General features: G+C 37.6%; 1 protein-coding gene across 1 annotated transcript in view; it reads right to left on the bottom strand.

Annotated features, from left to right (window-relative positions):
* Positions 1-5,849, bottom strand: part of Dip-lambda (Dpr-interacting protein lambda) — a 152,304-nt gene extending 146,455 nt beyond the window's left edge. The window contains exon 1 of the mRNA XM_076797330.1: positions 5,382-5,849. The gene's annotated coding sequence lies outside the window, so the exon portion shown is untranslated. The remainder of the gene's footprint in view (positions 1-5,381) is intronic.
* Between the last annotated feature and the right edge of the window lie 14,673 nt (positions 5,850-20,522).

The following is a 20,522-nucleotide window of genomic DNA, read 5'->3' as shown; positions in this document are numbered from 1 at the left end:
GCAGGAACTTCGAAAATTATTTGAAGAAAACAGGTATTGAGCATCAGCTCACGTGGGAATCAAAGCGGTATCACTAGATTCCGGATTTTTATATAAAATAAAAATTGTCTGCATTAATTGCAAGTTATAGGAACTGCATACACTATTATTTCTTTTCTAAACACATTTGCACCGGCTGATTTCTGACAGGGAAAAATATTTCAGTTTATAATTAAATTGTATTTGAAATACTTCATTATTTCTATTTTACAAATAACATAAAAAATTCATTCTCATTTCGCGTTTAATACAAACAATGAATATTTCAAATGAAATAATAAATAATTTCACCTCAAGAAGAGGTTGTAAAAGTAACTAAATTAATTATCACTTCTTGAATTCTTTTGAATATTGCTATAGCTAAAATTGCTATTTCTGCTGCAACCAATACGAAAGCAAAAAAGGACGTCCAATTAAAATTCGAACGGGCAAACCGGGAAGACATTCAAAGAAATATTGTGCGTTACGTTCAGAATTGTATGGCACCAGTGCTCACCAAGATGATAACAATTAAATAAAGGAAAAGGGAAAAAGTAGAACCTTCATCAAAGGAAAAGAAGAAGCTACTTCATCAGAGGAAGAACAAGAAACTACTTCGCTAGAAAAAGAACGAGAAATTGCTTTGTCAGAATTAGCTAGATTAACCGAAGCATTAAAGTCTTCCTATGGAAAGGATTGGAAATAATACTAGATTATACTGTGTGCGGTCGAATAACGTGTACCAGCGTGCAGGGGGTGGATTCTACATGTCAAAATGAATCGAGAAAAAAGAATAACATTTTTTCGTTTGACGCCTCGTTTCCGAGAAAATCGAGCCAAAAAATCCGCCGGGTTAAGTTGCGCGCCGTAAGTAGAATTGGTTGGCCATGGTCAGACGCGTCAGATGATTCGCCGCATATTCAAACCGGATTTTCTCGAAAACGGAGCTTCGGATGAAAAATTTTGATTGTATATTTTGTTCTCATTTTGTCATAAGGAATCATCCCGCGCCCGCTTGTACACGTTACAAGACTTCGATCCTAAATAAACAGGACCTGATTGGACGACTCAAGAAAAAGAAGATTTAGAAGTCAACGTGGCAATTGAAGACAATACAATGCAAACGGAAGCGCGGGAACTACGTGCACTGAAATACTTGAAATAGATTATTGCGAAACCTACACTCCTCCAACATAAATGTCATGGCACAATAACTAGACCGGAATTTAAGAAAAGAATATTATTATTTTCACTACATTCAAATTATTAATGAGAAACATATATATTTGTCTCCAGTGTCTTTGGCATAAAAATATTTCATCGTGTTTCAACGAAGGCTGAAGACAGTATTTTTTCCGCGAGGATTCTTTTCTTTTTAACGAATATTTTTCAAATAATATCGTTAGCGTCCAAGCCTGTTACAAACCGCCGTAAAGCGAGTGAAGGTTGTCGTGCAAATATTTTTGCGAGCGACTGTAGTTGGCCAGAGGGTAGGTCGTATTGTCAGGGTCGATTAGAAAGAGGGAAAGTGCGACAAGGGCAAAGGAGAAACGGGCAGGGGTAGAAGGATGGGGATGGGGGGGGGGCAGAAGTGAGAGAGAATTAATTTAATTCGGGGTGCCATAAAACGTAGAAGCAGGGAGGATCATCAACAGGTTCTACGAGTCAGCCGGAAGTCATTGGCAGTTCTCCAAAGGAGAGAGTTCACGAGGGACGGCCGGGTCCACAGGTGCTCGCAACGAGCACAGTGGCTCGGGAAAGAGCGCTACATATATGTCGCGACTGAATGAATTGGCAAACGGCGCGACGAACAAAAGAAGTCCACGGTATTCGTACTTACAAAGTCCTTGCGTTCACTTAGGAGACCCCGCGCCACCGGAGAGACCGTTTAAAAGAATTTTCTTTGCCGGTCGCACGCCCACGCAATCTCTTATTCCCTCTATCTTGTCGTACACGAGCTTCATACACGTTAAATATACAACGGAAGCACGATCATTCTTTTCACTGTACACGGTGTACCGGTATTGATGGTACAACCGTGAAGGGGGTGATTCTATATTAAACTATAAGTCGAAAATATAGAATAAAATTTGTTCATCCGAAGCTTCGTTTTCGAGAAAATCGAGTTTGAATGCTATTAGATGGGAACCGTCTGGCTCTAATCGTACTGATTCTACTTACAAATGCCAACAAGGGAACATAGCCAAGTTACGCAAGCCGATTTTGATGAAACTTATGTGCGACATAGTTCTTCGAGAAATATTTCAGATGTGTATTTATATCGCCAAACATCTACATTGAAGAGGCGAAAACAGCCCTCAAAGTTGGGGGTTAAAATCACATTTTTTTTTAGATATCTAGAGAAACTAGAGATCGAGAAAAATTGTTGAAATAGCTGATGTTCGACAGAAGTGTAAATTGTATATCTGATCACCAAACAGGACTTTATTTAAACAGGTTAATCGGAAATTAATATTGGAAACATTCTTGCCACTCAAATAAATTGTATCAATCGTCAATTAAATCTCTAAGTAAATTAACTGTATTAATCGTTACTGAAAGATCCACATGAACTGCTTATATTGCAGTAATCGTTAATTAAAGCTCTAATTGGAAAAAATTGTATCGAAGTCAATTGAAAAAAATTGTATCGAAGTCAATTGAATTAAATTGTATCCAAGTCAATTGAATTAAATTGTACCCAAATCAATTGAATAAAATTGTACCCAAATCAATTGAATAAAATTGTATCTAAATAAATCAAGTGAAATTGTAGAATTTAACAAAGTAATATCTAATCGTTGATTAGAACTCTAAATGGATTAAATAGAGCTGTATTGATTTACGAATCAAGAGCATTAATTGAATGAAATGAAATTGTAAAATTCGATTTTATATCTATTCGTCGATTAATCCTCTAAATAAATTAAATGAAACTGTATTAGTCAGTGAATCGAAACTATTAAGTAATTTAAATAAATAGTATAAATTGGTGGTTGGAGCTATGATAGAAACTAAATAAACGGTGAATTTGTTAACTAAAAATGGTATATTCAGAGAAAACATTGTAGAGAGACATTTCGTGTAATAGACGGACGTTAAAACAGTCCACGGTGAACGCTCGTTACCCGACAAGCAATTCGTATCAGACTATGATAACGCGGGGGTTCTTCAACAGGTACCCGACTCTATTACACGGCGATTTATTATGTAAAACCGTATCGCTCCGAAACTTCCGCCAAAAAGTGGAGGCTCCTCGAAAGGCGACGTCTCCGAAAGTTAATAACCCGTGACTCCATAGACTCTGTAACCCCGTTAATTACCGTTCTCGAAGCATTTTTGAAACGACGCGTTCACATCGCTTGACAGTCCTTTTATATCAAACAACTCCCTTCTATTCATTAAGCTACTTCAATTTTGCTGAAATTCAATTTTCCGTAGAAGAATACTGTACACTCTGTAGTTTTCATAATTAACATCATTTAGGATTTTAATCATCCCCTATGTTTTCATTCGCATTTTTTACACGTTGTATTTAAAATTTTAAACGTTTGAAATTTTCGTGATTTCAAATTTCCGAATATCTGATAAACGTAAACCGGTAATAATGAGTAAAGTAACAACATTTGCAATTTATATATAAATTGTATACCACATTTTGAATGTCTTAATAGAAGTTAAAAATATCTGAAATTGTTGTAAAACCATGTTGAAATTTTAGAAATTGTACTTAGTGTCTAATGCAAATTTTCTCGTGTCTAATGAGAATTTCTTAGCAAATAGTTGCAGTTAAAAATAAAGAATCACTATAAAAATATATCTCTTGGAAAAAATTAATAAAACAGTACAGCTCACTTTCAAAAAAACTTCGAATATTAGGTTTTTATTTTTGAGAAACTATTTCAAAAGAAATTACAATACATTAAAGGACATCTTATTATTTCAGCAATAAGGCTGCTACAATTATTAAAAATTTTATTAACGTAACTGTGAATCACAAATTATTAAAAACTATTAATGGCCAAACAATCCACTAAATTCTTTCAAAAATTCAATTTTTAAAAAAACCATCAATCTTTCCTTATTCCTCTTTAGTACTGTAATGACTTTATGCAAAATCTTTATGCACAACCTTTATACGAAATCAAAATTTTCTAAAGTGATAGAAAAAGCAATAAACTTGGTTTCTTGTCTGAAGAATTTCGGTAAATTGATAATAAAATGGAAAATATCGTAAAATTTGTATAACTTTTCTGAATTCTAAAATAAAATAATAACATTTTACTGTACCTACTCTCCTAAAGTTTCTTTACTTCATTTTTGTAATAAAAGCATAAAATCTGTTGTCAAATACCCCATAAAGAATTAATAAACTAGAATTTCTCAGTGAATTGTGATGGCTATCAATAAAAAGTCCTATAAAAACAAGATTAATGACGCAAGAATCTGTCTGTAAGCAATTCAACATATAACTGAACAATCCCACTTAAAAGCATAACAATTAGTGTCAAAATTAATAACGTAGAAATAAATGAATGAATAATTACCCTTCAAATAATGAACCTCAATAAATTGTTAGTTAATCTCTCAAAGTTTGACTACATTGTCCTAGCTGACAATATAAAATTCTCCAAAAACCAAACGCTAACAACCTAAAATCTCTTTAAAAATGTTTTCATCGACCTAATTCATAAATCAATCATTTTTAGTACGTCACTTAGCTTCACCTTGTTTCGAGGTCTACTCGAACGCAATGCGTAAAAATTGCAATCAAACTCCCCCCAGAACCAACACAGTAATCAAAAAATTAACTAGCCAGAATTTCAATAATCTATTCCAGCTAATGATAAAAAAAGTCTAGCAACATAACAATACCTTACTCACTTTCTATCCTCAAACTAAAAACAATACAACGAAATTGTTCTCACTGAAATACGCTTATCTCTCCGCGAGGTAGCTAAACTGTTTCATCCAACCTCATCAAACTCAGCCCAACCACTGCAATCAAATCCCCTATCTAAGCCCTAAATAGCTAAACTGTCCAAAATATACGAATCAACCAGCTCCAACATAATAATCAAACCATCTAGCTAAGTTCTAGGTGGATAAACTGTTCAAGGCACACTGCCCTCTATACGGTTTCTAGTTACCTGAACTCTTCTAATTAAATCCAGAAAACAGTTCAACCATCTCCAACATAGATCTGGAACCACCTAACTCAGATCCAAGCTAGCCAAAGTATCCAATAACAACTCTACAAACAATCCAATTAAACCCCCCTGAACCGTCGCAGCGACCAGACCGCCAATCTAGTGATCAAACAGCCCCAAACCCGTCTAAACCCCGAAAAACCCCACACAAACCTGTAATCTCCAAAGTCCCTCTCTTGATCACGTGAACCATCAGCCCGAGCCTCCGTTCTCCATGCACAGCTGCGACTCTTCTCTCTCCAACAAACCACACCGTGTCACAATCCCAGCACACAGTATCACACCCTCGATCCTCACACCATCAGCGCAGTCCCTTCTCTATCCTCATCAACAGGTATTCCGAAAACTGTTCCTCGAGATAGTCCGCCCGAAAATCCTCCCAGAAGCCACCCACCGGAATGGAAAAAAACTCAATCCATCAAATACAACGGATACATCCGACGAATCTTCTGCTTTCTCTCTCACTCTCTCTCTCTCTCTCTCTCTCTCTTTCTCTCAGCCGATTAGGATCCGTCTCCGGGATACCGAGAGCGGGAGCTTTGAAAGCATAGCACTGTTCGAGAGAGCGGGCCCTCTCTCCTCTCAGCAGCTCTCGGCACGCGCGCGGTTTCACTCGTGGGGGTGTCGCGGCGCGACTGTAGCACAATCGCTGTCCTCTCACGCTCTCACGGCGATCCCCCTCCCCCGCCCATCCCAGCCACCCACCGCCCACCGTCCCCTCCCACTGCCGGGCGCCCCTCCCACCGCGCGCCACCCCTCCCTTTTGTCCGCGAACGCGACGTCTCGCTCTGCCACGAGTCGCGCTAAGCGAACCGTCTCGCTCTTCCCAGTGGGTGGGGCGTGAGGCGGAGGGAGGGGGAACGGCGGGGTGGGGCGGGGAGGTAGAGAGGGGAGGGGGCCAGTGGGTGGCACCCCACACCCCAGAAACCCGGAAAGTCGTCTCTATCCCGCGCTTTCTATGTCATTTCTCTGTCTCCCTTTCGTTCTGTAACCATGGAGCGGTGGATGCACCCCTACCACCGACACCATAGCAGCCTGCAAGCCACTCCTGCAGCTACGGCGTGTCTTTTCGCAAAAGCCCCACTCACGACTCTTACGTGATAGCCGAGGTGGCTGGCTGACGGGATGCCTGGCTGACTGACTGAGGAAAGAGAGTGAGAGAGACTGGCGCGCAGCACCGTCTAATCGGCCCGCGCAGCGCGTTTCGTTGTGAGCCTAGAGAGAGAAAGAGAGAGAGAGAGAGAGAGAGAGAGAGAGAGAGTGTGTGTGTGTGTGTGTGTGTGTGTGTGTGTGAGCTGAGGCAGATTGTGGGTTAGGGAAGATGTGTGGGATGGTTAGGGTGGTTTTTTTCGGTAGTGTTTTGGTGAAGGTTTTTTGGAGAAGTGTTGACGATGTTCGGAGGGTTGCAAGTTTCAGGGGAATCGTAGGAGGGTGGGCTACTTGGGCGCGTTTTGAAGGGGGATGGTTCTTGTTCTGCTGACCGTAAGGTGGTTTTGTATTCATAAAACGAAAGCTCTCTCTCCCATTTCGATGATTTTTGAACACGTTGTGAAGGTCGTCTTTCTGAGCTGTATTGTGCAGGCTTAAATCAGTAGTTACTTTTTATTAAATAGTATAATATAATAATCTAATTAAAAAGTAAAATCTGCGTCTTCACTTCGTTAAGAAAGTATTTTAGGATACTTTTCAGTTTGGAAATTGGATATTACAGTATGAGAGGATTGTTTGATGAAGAGTGTTGATGTTTGATCTGCTGTAACTTCGTGGGAAAATAAAAATCGTGTGATGATGTACCTATTTTAAAGAGTAAAAGCTGCGCCTTTCATGCAACAAGTCATTTTTCTCAGAACAGTTTAATTATTAAGTTTAATGTATAAACATTTACTTCTAAGTATAATTTCCAAAAAGAACTGAACAGTTTTTAGTAAAAACATACTTAGCCGCAATTTGAAGGGTGACACCTCTATTCTCGACACCCTCAAGTTGTATTTTTTATGGCACTGTATACGATACTGAAAGTGAAGATGGCTCTTTTATCAAAAAATATGATGTGTAATCCTTGCTTAAAAATTTGAATAATTCAACCTGTTGTTACTTTGAGAAAAAGAATTATATAAAAATCTACCTAAGCTCATTTTATAGGGTGGAGCCTCTGCTTTTAGTAGCCCTCAATATCTTTTTTAAAAGCGTATTTTAGCATTGAGAATCTAACGGAAAAATAAAGGTGGCATTTTTAAAATAAAAATTTTTAAATGTCTCCTACGAAATTTAATCTATTTCAACCCTAGGAAAAAAATCGTACAACAATCTACCCGAGCCCACTTTACGGAATAAATGTTTCACTTGTAACAGCCATAAGCCGTGATTCTAGACGATCATTTCATACTGGGTAGTAAAGTGAAGCAAAGTGAAGATTGTATCTTTTCGTGACAGTCTTACAGATTCAGACAGCTTTATGAAGCTGAACAATTTTGCCACGGCTCGAATTACCATGCGTTTGAAGATTAAAATTTTCTTTTTACAGCGACACCAACAAAACTCAGTGTACGATTTTTTCTTCTTGTTTTATTGCACTTTAATAAAAGTTTTTAATAAGAATTTTTTATAAAAAAAAAACTCAAAACCAAATTGATTAAATTGTCTTTCAGAATATTTAAATGCGCACATTTACTTATTTTACCAACTTAATTTATTCCCAAAATTATTTTATATGAAACGATTAAATATATTTTATAATGGTTTTACATTTTTGGTATTCCATCAATCCACAAATTTCTCTTGAATTCCATTTTTAGGAATACGGTCCCAGCAATCCTAAAATATAAGTTCCCATAAAAAAAGCCCACCCCCATAGAAAACAAACCCTGTAACCGGACGGAGCGCATTTTTCCCGCTCATTTCGTCTATTTATGTGAAGCACACAACATAAACGTCAGATTACACTGTTGCTCGAATATTTCCCCGTCTGTGCATGACTCCGGCTGACAACAGGATCTATTTAGTATTATTAACACGCTGTGCCATCGCATTAAAGCGTTGGACGCCGGCGCGCGCGCTATTAACGTCCTTATTTTATTTCGCTTCGCGAAGCAGACGCGCTGCATATCAACGAAAACCCTTTTAGAAATTCATTGGACGAGTGTTTTCGCAAACCCGTTTACCCTTCTATTTTGTTTTTTCTCTCTCTCTCTCTTTCTCTCTTTCTCTCTTTCTCTCTTTCTCTCTGGCAGATATGACAGGGGATTCGGTATTTAATATCAGCTGTTAAATACTGTTTAATACTCCGGTCCCATGAAACATCGCCGAATCGATACTTTTCGCGAGTCAATCTACACGAGATTAATTTCGCACATCGCAGAGAGCCTCTCGAGAACGTTCGTCTCGATTACGCGTGCTTGATGCGTTCGCAACAATCGAGTGTAATAAATATTTCTACAGATTGAGAGCAGCCTCGATTGATTTTCATATTTCCTGGAATTATTCCGTAGTGAAAATAAATGAGCGCGGGGGGTAAATAACATTTTATTCCCTCTCAGAGGGCGTAAATTCGTATTAATAAAAATCGAAAACTTCTTCATGCTCGTGATTGTATTAGTTGTTAATATCGAAGTCGACTTTCCGATTAGTTGGACTTTCTTCGATCTCTCGAGAGCTTGCGTCGAACGTTGAAACGGATAGCGAGTGACCAAAACGTGAAACGACACCAATCCAAAAACAGAACTTTTTTTGTTTTGAATAGATTTTTTTACGGAACTTTTGCCATCATATTCGTGACATTTTTCTGATTGAAACGATACCAAACACGGCACCGTTTCGACCATTTCCACTTGTTTAATTCACGATATAGTAGAACCTCGATTATCCGAACCGAGAAATTTGAACTGCTGTAACTTCGTGGAAAAATGTCGGACGATATTCTACCTGGGCTCATTTTAAAGCTCGAGTCATCTACTTTTAACGTTCCTAAATTATATTTTTTTTTACAAGACTTTTGCCACAGTTTTGTTCAATTTTAAAACATTAATAACGCAGGAAGTTGACGTACAAAAACGTGTGAATTGTGTCACGTGTTCCTTGGGCCACTTTACACATCGAAGTAAAATATTGTTCAATATTAACAACAAATATTACCGGTAACATATCCGTGTTGAATTTGTACGAAGATATATTAAGCTTACATAAATCACAATTCAAATAATAAATGGTACCTTCGGTCACATTAAATTTTATTTAACTCGTTCGTCAAGTGGTTGGCAATTTGTTTCTATGGAAATGAAAAATTTGTGAAAAATATGCGTCTCCGTGAGCACGTAATCACAAAGAATTCATTGAAAATTCGCATAATCACGCATTCGAATAAGGAGACGAGTAACGAGCAAGCAAATAGCCCGAATACCAGCGCTCGTTTATCTCCCCTTACTTGGTCGCAGAAAAATTCTTAATCTAAAACCAATTCGGGGTGTGCGCGCCGGGAAACCCCCATGGTTTTTGCAGGAACACGCTCACCTTATGTAACGGGGAATTGGCAGAAGGTATTTCCTAATATCGAACCAGCGTCCCTTGCAAAAGAATGTTGCAGTGACATCGCCAGCGCGGGGGAGGGGCTGCCAAAGGCAAAAGCAAGAGAAAGATAAATAGAAAGTGCTATGAGGGAGGAGCAAGCCACAGTATTTAGCCCAGCTTGCTCTATTGCTCCCATAAACTCTTCTGGGTCATAACAATTTATAATCTGTCCTCAAAAGAATTTTGTGTACATATGTACGTCAGCAACAAGTACAAAATTTTATTCTATTTACCACCGATCGGCACTGTTCAGTTCGTTTGCTGCTTTTTATTTCTATTTTTTAACAATAATTTATCACTACTTTCAATACTTTTCATTTTCTTTACTGCTAAATATTGGTCAATCAAATACAGCACAATCTATGATTATTGCTAATTTTTAATATTATTTTTCATTATCGATACCTCCAAAAAATTGTTGGCACACATAAATTAACAATAATTAAAAAATTTCATTTCATTTGTTGCTTTCTAATCTGAAAAATATAGCCCATCATTTACTAATCCCCAGTTATTAACTATTTCTGAACATTATGCGGCATATAATGCACACTCGAAAAAATTCAAACTCTTGACTAAATAAATTAATAATAACTTAAGATTTCAATTTCCATTGCTGTTAAATTGGCGTCAGGAAAATTGTAGTAATGCTAAATTATTATACTCCTTTGTGAAAATATGTTGTTCTTCATTTTTCTGGTAATTGATATTGAAAACTAATTTCTGTTGGATTTTTTTACAAGAAAGAAGAAAGTGACACTAATTTGATAAAACTGTGCTAATAATTCCCAAGTAATTAATATTGTTATTTGTAAGTATGATTGTCGGAAAATATACAATTGCAAAGTTTCAATATTGTTTTACGAATATTATACAATATAATGTTCCATTCAATATGCAGCTATACACAGTTAAGAATATTATTTCCCTTCTCACAATAAAATTACATTAATTAAGGGTTCATAAAAAATTTCGAGCCATTTCAATACGAATGTTTCAACAACAAATTACATGTTCATTAATTCCGACTCAACTACTTAATTTTGCATCCTGCCACAAAAAGAAGTACCGTTTGAACCGTTTATTTTTTGCATCCTGAAGAATGATCGCGAAACGGTGTGAATGTCCTGTTCGACGGATTATTCAATGAAGAAATAATGATATTAATTTGTAACGCGGCGTTTAATTCGACGGTCCATTGTTTGCGGACGGATCTCTGGTGAAAAATAAATGGATATTGTTTATATTTTTATATTCGGGCGTTTTTTCAGTTTTATGGCGGGCGCGGATACAATTTCTCTTGTTATATCTGTGCTTCCGGCGCAGCTGTTTGGAAAAGCAAACGCTTTTTGATTTTAAATATCTCACACCTTCAAAAGTGAGACCGTATGGCGGTGAAATTTATTTGTCCGGGTGCTTTTCAGTTGCGGCTTTCGGTGTATTGATTACCGGCGTTCTCCAGTATTTGTAAATATCTGTCCGGCCGTATTAAATCATGCAAATCTTTTTCGAAATGGAACTGTTCGCACGCGATGCGTTGCATTCGCTTTCGGCATTACTCTCCCCTTGCCCCCTCCGAGCCCTCTTTTTTCAATATTAAACGAGCTTTCAACGTTGGTTGCGTGCGATTTACGATGCTTTGATATTGTAAATAATTAGACCGATGATGACCCTGGACTTTCAGTGGAAAATTGGGAATTCCGATAAAGTTTCTATGCTACGGTGTTTAACCTTGGTAACAATTGTATATTGATCTTTCAATTGAAACATCAACGATTGTTTAAGTCGAAAATTTAAATCTCTCTTTGAGATTAAAATTTTCAACAATAGGGAGAGAGAGAGATACCTAAAAACGATTTATAATATCGTGCTTAGTGGAAAATTAAAATGTTAACGAAAAAAGTATGAGTTCAATTCTTAACAATGTATAAAATTATATATCATTGCATCCAGGGAGCTCTATAGAATTATTTTATGAAACTATCGTCTAAATATGTTTTACAATACGAGTGGAAAAAATTTTCCAAAATTGAATTTAAGGCTGATCGATTTTGTTCGAAATTTGATATCTCCGAAACAGTGAGAGGTAATAATAACAAGTTTCGAAATTCCGGTGTACAGTATGACGATAATATATTCACCCCGTTCACATTAAAAAACGATAAAATTCCGCTTATACAAAATTTAAACACGAAAAATTCTCTAATGCTGGGTGTTTGATTTTTATATAAATGTTCACTAACAGGAGGCTAAAAACTGTTAAGTATCAGTAATTCAATAATAAATTTCAATCCAAATTTTCTTACAAAATAAAATTCATATTCAAATAATTTTTTTATAATTTTAATCTTCACAACAAATTTCAATTAAAACTTTCTATCACATCCAGAAGGTTCAAATGACGGATTAAAGGAAAGAAAAAGCACTCACCAGCACAAGGAACATGTACAGTTTTGTTCCGATATAAGGCGAACGCTCGGGGTCGTCTTTCGCCGTGTTTCGGATCAGGGTACCTGTGCGGCAGGACTGTGTTCTCGAGTGGGCCGATAGTGAACACAGAGAATGAGCGAGAGGCAGGAGGTAGCGGCAGACCATGAAAAGCCAACACGAATATTGATTTTGCTGAAAAGATTAGATAAATTCCATCGTAAGGAACAGTCGACTAACAAACTCCAACTACCCAACCATAATTGTGCTACGTGTACACGGTGTTTTCGGTGTTATTCAAGGGTTAATATTAACTACTGGAGCAGTTGCCTCACCTAAAATTTCATTCGGATCATGCTCGAAAACGAAGTGCTCAAGTACCTCGGATTAAGCGCCAAGACTCCATAAATTCTCGATAAGGTAGGGTGACCACGTTACCGACAAAAATAGGCGAAAAATGGTTTTACGTGCCTCAACTTTTCGTCCTTATATCAGAGTATTTTTCGCTGGGAAAGGGCTCGTTCGATAGAGGAAGGTTCAATCTGGCGCGCGCTGGTCATGGGCTCACGAGATTATGCAGATATTTGGTAATATAAGCGTCAGAAGTAGGCCAAAAATTGTCGATGTGCATCCTGTGGAATCCAACCATTTTTATACCATTGGATGAGTTTTCTGGATGAAATCGAGAGTGGCGCTCGCTAGAAAATATCTCCAGCTACAAATTCAGCTATATTTTGAGAAGCACGCTTTTGGCGTCAGAATTCATAATATGGATAATACAAAGCAAAAGATGTGACAAGTCGGATCAAGACCAAGACGGATCTCAAGTCAGTGGCTGAAGGCTGTGAACGGAAATTATACAGCAGTTGCCGACCTGCTGACCCTACAAAAGTCACGTGAATGCCCTTGGCTCTTAAGATTAGAGTGAAAATGAGCGGCTTCGAGAGGCGGCTAGTTCAATGATTCATTTGAAAAACAGTCGAACGAAAGCACAGAAGTATTTGTCGTGCGGGTGAGTGCGGCAAAGGTGGAGAGAGAGAGAGAGAGAGAGCTTCCAGAAATAATAGTTCTCGGTCGCGTCTAATATCTTTGGCAGCGGGGCAATTCGATCGGGCGTCCGCCCCTCGCTTCGCCCGCGTTTTCGTTTCCTTTGTTTCTCTCGCGTGATTGCTGTCCAATAGCGGGTGCCGGCGTCCGATACGGACAAAAGAGTTCGAGTATCGGCCCGCTGATGGAGCGGCCCGCTAAGAAATCTGATTGTAAAGGACGACCGCGCTAACGCTTCCATTTTTCCTAAGGCGTCGCCTGTATCCCCGCAAAAATCTATTTCTTCCTCATCCCTCATTCCCACCTCCACTCTCACCCATCACACACACACACACAGACACACACACACACACCCGCGCTTTATTATTTCTTATTCCGCCGACTCACGCGTCGCCTCTGTCACGGCTGTTTCGCCCCGGCCGCCTTCCTTTCAAAGAAATATCACGACTATTTCAATTCTCGCTGATATTGCCGGCCGATAGACGAGCACGGGTTTACCTCGGGCGAACCGGAGCCATCCTTTATTTTATACCGAGCCGTGTATCTACTCGTGTAGCATTCCTCGCCACCCCCACACCCCTCCCGTCGCCCCACCTCAGCCTCTTCATCGTTGGCTCCTGAGATGTCGTGTTCGTCGTTGGCTGAAAGTGAGTCTGATGGTATGGGAGAGTAGGGTAATCGCGGTCAGTGTGATGGTCACTAGGGGTGAACGGGGTCGAAAGCAACTGTGCGGAGGTAACATTGTAAATAATTCGAAATCTTTTATAGCTATCATCACAAATTTTGGATTTACAATTACACATCCATTTCTTAAAATAACAGATATGCAATAAATATATATGCAGGCTGTCCCAAAAAATGTTTCACTTCCATACAATGATTCCCGAGCTCATTTCAAGTAACTTTTTCCTTTGCGAAAATGTTCTCCGTGGCTCCGTTAACGAGTTATTACGGAAAAACGCGGACCAATCAGAGCGCGGCTACAGCAGACGGGTTCCGGCCCACCGTCAGGTGCCGCTGAGCGCGGCGTTGGCATTGGCCAAAGCCGGAATCCGTCTGCTGCAACCGCGCTCTGATTGGTCCGCGTTTTTCCTTAATAACTAGTTAACGAAGCCGCGGAGAACATTTTCGTAAAGGAGAAAGTTATTTCAAACGACCTTAGGAATCACCCTCTTCAAGGAAATACATTTTTTGGACACCCTGTATATTGCACGAAATGACTTTACAACAGCATGAAGTAATTTGTCTTGGTGCTTTAAAATTGTGTTATACAGTTTTGTTCCGATATAAGGTGACGATGTTTGTTCCGAAATAAGGTGATCCCTATCCCCTCTTTTTCTGCTTGAACTTGATGTTTTTATTATGTATATAATAAATTAATAAATTATTTAATCTTGGACAAATTCTTCTTACTGCTGCGATGGATGTTTTAACGATTATTTATATACTTTTGTACGTGATTATTTACAAACTGATCACTTCTAGACGCTTAAATGCGTTAATTGCTTGCAGCTCGGAAATCGTTCTCATTATCTTCCAGAACTTATTTTCTAATTTCAAATGAGACTCGCGGGTGCTATGTAACTGAAAAACAAATTGATCGACCGTAGCATTTTTTAAGTCCGACGCACTCGAAGTAATTGCGTTCGCGCGGAAAACCGTTGATTCGCTAATATCGGAGATAATATTGCTGGCTGGAGTGCCGCGGAAGTGGGTAATTAACGTGTAATACTCATTCGAAAATCTTTATGAGCTTCTGCAATATGAGGGCGGGGTGTATCCTGGCAACTAAATGAAGATACATCGTTTAAGAGTCTCCTAAAAGCGTAGCAATAACCGGCCGTTTTTAAGTTTCCGTCTAAGTTATCCAATTATGTTCGGTTCACTCCGAAAAGTGTTGCAAAATCTCGCCGTAACGCGAGTTCACTGTTCCTAACACAATTTGCAAACTGAAAAACAACAATATGAAATGCATACATAATTTACGAAATATCAGCTTGAATAATCTACAGGGTGGTTTAAAATTTAGTCCCGACGATTTTTTAGGCACCTTCGATGATCCGATAATATAATATTTCAAACAACAATTAATGAATTTTCAATGGTCTACAAATAGCAATTTTTACAACTTCTGTACTTCGTCGAGGTCACCTTCAATTTTTTAAATGGCACTAGGAAGTTTTAAACGATTTCAAAATGTAATCGATGACAAGATATGTGTGACCTTGAGATGACCTTGAACAGAGAAATCATCACAAATCTGTTTGCCACAATATTTGACCTAGCTCTGTGGTATTCAGTAATCAATTTTTGGGAAAAAAACTTTTTCGTTCCGTCCATAAAGAAAAGAAACAGTTATTTTTAAACTAAACAGAAGGATCATACCTATACACTTTCCTTTAAAGTACAATTCCTAATTTTTCATAACGATTTCTATTATAGAAGCCGATAAATAATCTATTATTAAAGACCTGTGATGTAAAAATGACTGTGTAATCTATCAAGTAAAATCTATAATAATTTATGTCACAGAATATTTTTAAATTCTCTTAGAAAGATGTCTGTTATATATCGTGTCAGTAATGGTACCTATGCAGCTGCTAATATGCAAAGTTTCAAGTAAATCGATAATGGGTGATTTTATACATATTTTGTATACTTTCCTCCACACGCCTTTTATCTTCTCTAAAACACGCTGATGAAGTTGTTCATTTGTATATGCATAAAACAACGCTCCATATCAGCCCGTCGGAATTTAAAAACTTGTTTTGCACACTTTCATTAGACACAGAAGACAACGCTGCTTTAATTTTCGCAGTCCCTTTAATGATTGTCATCGTACCCAAAATATATTTTATATCATATATTATTGCAGATTTCATTTTAAAAATTATCATATATAATACCCATTACACACTATTGTAATTTACATTTTATAGTATACAAATCGTCGTAGATCTTTTATATACTTTACACCACACATTTTTTAGAATAGAATAGAATAATAGTTTATTTTTCAATACATATTTTATAGATTGTTGTACATTATTATTATATTACGAAACTCAATGGAAAATAAAAACTGTCGGCGTCAATTGCAAGAAATATCTTTCTTTTTTAAATAATTTTATAGAATTGAATATTAATCTGTCTCTCGTTTTAAATTTCACCTACTCATTTTAGTTATAAATTCATCAAATTCGAAATCCAATAACTATCATCACACATTTTCGAGCAGATACATAAATTATTTAAACAATATCAACAGCTCAAGTATTAGCAAAACGGCTTTCGAAAACCAAAGAAATGTTTGCAAATAGCGTTCACAGATTTACAAGTGGCTAAATTTATCTGCTGTTTGAAAGACGCAACATTTGAAAGCAGCGAAACTTAAGACGAAAAAGTTTTTCAAGAATTTCAGAAGTTCATTGGGGGTTTAAACTGATATAGGGAAGTTATGAAAGCTTACAACAGAAAAATTATAAATATCCGAGTCCTTTGAGCAGGATGGCCGGACTTAATTTCGTAAATGCCCTTTTCCTTCTTGACCTCTTCCGTAATTGCGAGAACTAGTTGAAACAGCCGCGACATTTAATCCTTCAAACAGGCATTTAAATAGCCCGAGTCCTGCGCAGCGTATATTGAAAATTATGGTACACAGAAGAAACCAGCAGATTCTGGATGGCAAAATAAGTCAAGGATACATGATAAAATGAATTTGTAGGAGACTTTGATTCACGTATAAACGATTATAACAAAAAAAAAAGTAGTTGAATAATTTTAGGAAGTTTTAAATTTTTACATGACTCGATGAAAAATAATTCAGGAAATAGTTTATCTGGGCTCATTTTAAAAAGTGAAGCTTTTAACACGGATAAATGATATTTTTCTCAAAAATGGTTCTGCTGCAGAAAATAGGAAACGTTTTCATTATATGCGCGTTACGTGAAATTCAACTTGTGAATATGCCAATTTATTATTCATGACCAGCCCGTGTATCGAATCGCGTTTTAACAGATAAAAATTTGCACATTCTGCGTAGCACCGTTGCGCCGAAGTTTCACCGTCGAGCAATTTTAAAGCGACGTGCCGTTTGTCGGTGTAACAATAGTTAGTTGGCAAAGCACAACAAGACTTAGCGGACTGACAGAGTGGCAAAGAGACATCAATATTCGACAAGTTTAATACCACTGTCAGAACATTGCTCGATCCCCGAGGGTATCTCGTGGTCTGACACAGGAACTCCTCTCACGGATTCCAACTTTTGCTCTAGATGACGAACACACGTAAAAGCTGGTATGTCAGCCACTCGATAACTGCGCAAGATGATTGCAAGCAATGCGATACATGAAATTGCTGGCGAGAGTAACGAGGCTACTTGTGCTCCCCCAAAAATCAATAGCACCTTTTATAATGAAGCAACGCGCCGCATAATAGCCACACATGACAACGAGATTAGTCATTATTAATACAGAAGGTGACTAATCTCGTCTAAAACCAAAAATAACTCTTTTATTATTCATTGTACGGAAAAATGCTTCATACAAAAGTTGTAGGGCATCGTTCGAAGCTTAGAATGCCTGAATCGCCTTTCAGCTAGCTCTTCCCGTGACCTTGATATCAATCTTTTGATACAATGAAGTCCAAGAGTGTACAGGGTCCTCAATTATTTACAATAACTCTTTAATTATTAATCGTATAGAAAAATGCTTCATACGAAAGTTGTGGAGCATCGTTCAAAGCTTAGAATGCCTGAATCGCCTTTCAGCTAGCTCTTCCCGTGACCTTGATATCAATCTTTTGATACAATGAAGTCCAAGAGTGTACATGGTCCTCAATTATTTAAAATAACTCCTTAATTATTAATTGTATCGAAATATGCTGCATACGAAAATTGTGGAGCATCGTTCGAAGCTTAGAATGCCTGAATCCCCTTTCAGCTAGCTCTTCCCGTGACCTTGATATCAATCTTTTGATACAATGAAGTCCAAGAGTGTACAGGGTCCTCAATTATTTAAAATAACTCCTTAATTATTAATTGTATAGAAAAATGCTTCATACGAAAGTTGTGGAGCATCGTCCAAAGCTTAGAATGCCTGAATCGCCTTTCAGCTAGCTCTTCCCGTGACCTTGATATCAATCTTTTGATACAATGAAGTCCAAGAGTGTACATGGTCCTCAATTATTTAAAATAACTCCTTAATTATTAATTGTATCGAAATATGCTGCATACGAAAATTGTGGAGCATCGTTCGAAGCTTAGAATGCCTGAATCCCCTTTCAGCTAGCTCTTCCCGTGACCTTGATATCAATCTTCTGATACAATGAAGTCCAAGAGTGTACAGGGTCCTCAATTATTTAAAATAACTCCTTAATTATTAATTGTATAGAAAAATGCTTCATACGAAAGTTGTGGAGCATCGTCCAAAGCTTAGAATGCCTGAATCGCCGTTGAGCTAGCTCTTCCCGTGACCTTGATATACATTTTTTGGTATAGTGAAGTCCAAGAGTGTACACGGTCCTCAATTATTTAAAATAACTCTTTAATTATTAATTGTATGGAAAAATGGTTCGAATAAAAGTTCTAGAGCACCGTCCGAACTCCAGAATGGCTGTATCATTTTTTGGCTAGATCGTTTCGTAACGTTGATATTGATATTCAAATAACGAATAGAATGATAAATAAAATCCACCATTGCTCATCAATTAATGAATGAAAGACAAGCTATCATTACAACATTTTCTACAATTACAATGCACCCTAGTAGACGATCCATTTCTAATAAAGGTTTTTACTTCTCACCCACTTTAGCTAGAGTCACTCGGGTTGCAGATTAAAACCTCGCGTCCAGCGAAGGATTAAAATCCCGTTTCTCAAAGCTGAGACCTAAACTGGGTATAAAATACGACGCGGGGTTTCCGCGGTATTTTTTCCGGCGGCAAACACGTCCGTATCCTAATCCCGTCGAGGTTTAAAATTTCGAAAGGCGTGCGTAAACACAAGCGCAGCCGAGCAAACGCGGGAAACGGACGCACGTTCCGTAAACCGTTGGAAGAAAGCCTTGTCTTACTGATTGTTCCTACCAAGTCCAATGACTCCCGCTTTTATTTCCCTTCATTCCACCGTCGGCGCGCTGCCGTAATAGTTCAGGCTCGATATGACAGTTTCCATATCGTAACTTCAGACGGCAGACAATATTCTGATGGTAATATTGAAGTTATTCGATGCTGATACTCGCGGTACAGGTTGCCGCACAGATTGCTTCTCGTGTGACGAGGAACAGTGACGGAGATCGGCGAAGACAGTGAGCTATAGTAAAGAGGAAACTCGAAAAATTGTTGGAGGATTGGTGTCTCATTTCATGGAGCAGAGACTAATTTTGATGCACGTAAATTCGGCTTTTTTTAAAACTTGTTTTTATTATAGAAATTGGACGATAAAATGAACACGATTTCTCTTAAATAGGTCATGAAGGGTTCGAAAATTTTGATTGAACAGTTTTCATCGACGTAAGGATTTTTAAAAAGATTATTGGATAGCGTGGAACATGTAAAATTAGGTTGAGTTTAAGTCATTACTTTTCTCGCTTCGTATTTGTTTATGAAAAACAGGCTCTCTAAGTTGTTAATCTTTATTTACTATCGCAAGGAAGAATTTCTCGAACAAACTAACTCGAAAACTATTTGCCCGATTTAGCGGATTCTTTTTTTATATCAATCGTGAAGGTTTGGTTTAATTGTAAAATATTTTTTCACTGAAAAATTACGTAATACACCTAACAAATTTTTAACAATTTTATGTGATCTCCTAAGCACTTTTCCTAATGAGGTAAACCAAATAGAACACATTTTTTACATCGATTTAAAGGATTTTTTAAAAAATGAACCATTACATAGCGTAGTACGCAAAAAATTAGGTGGTGTTTAAGTCATCATTTTTCTCATTTCGAAATTGTTTATGAAAGACAGAATTGGAAACATTCCAATCTTTACTATTACAGAAGAATTTTATCACAAACAAGGCTGTACTTGAAAATGTTTATGTCAAAAACTACTTATGCGGTTCAGTAATTTCTTTTTTTATGTTAATCATGGAGGTTCATTTCATTGCAAGAAATTTGTTTCTTTGAAAAATTAATTTTGTGATGTAGAAGATTTTAAACAAATTCCACCGATTCAAATAATTCTGCATAAGCCCCACTTAATCAAGTTCTCACACAAGATGCTTATGCCACAGAAAGCGTAAGTACCAAGAAT

The sequence above is a fragment of the Halictus rubicundus genome, chromosome 11, assembly GCF_050948215.1.
Source record: "Halictus rubicundus isolate RS-2024b chromosome 11, iyHalRubi1_principal, whole genome shotgun sequence".
NCBI lineage: Eukaryota > Metazoa > Arthropoda > Insecta > Hymenoptera > Halictidae > Halictus > Halictus rubicundus.
This window is presented reverse-complemented; position numbering and strand designations above follow the sequence as displayed.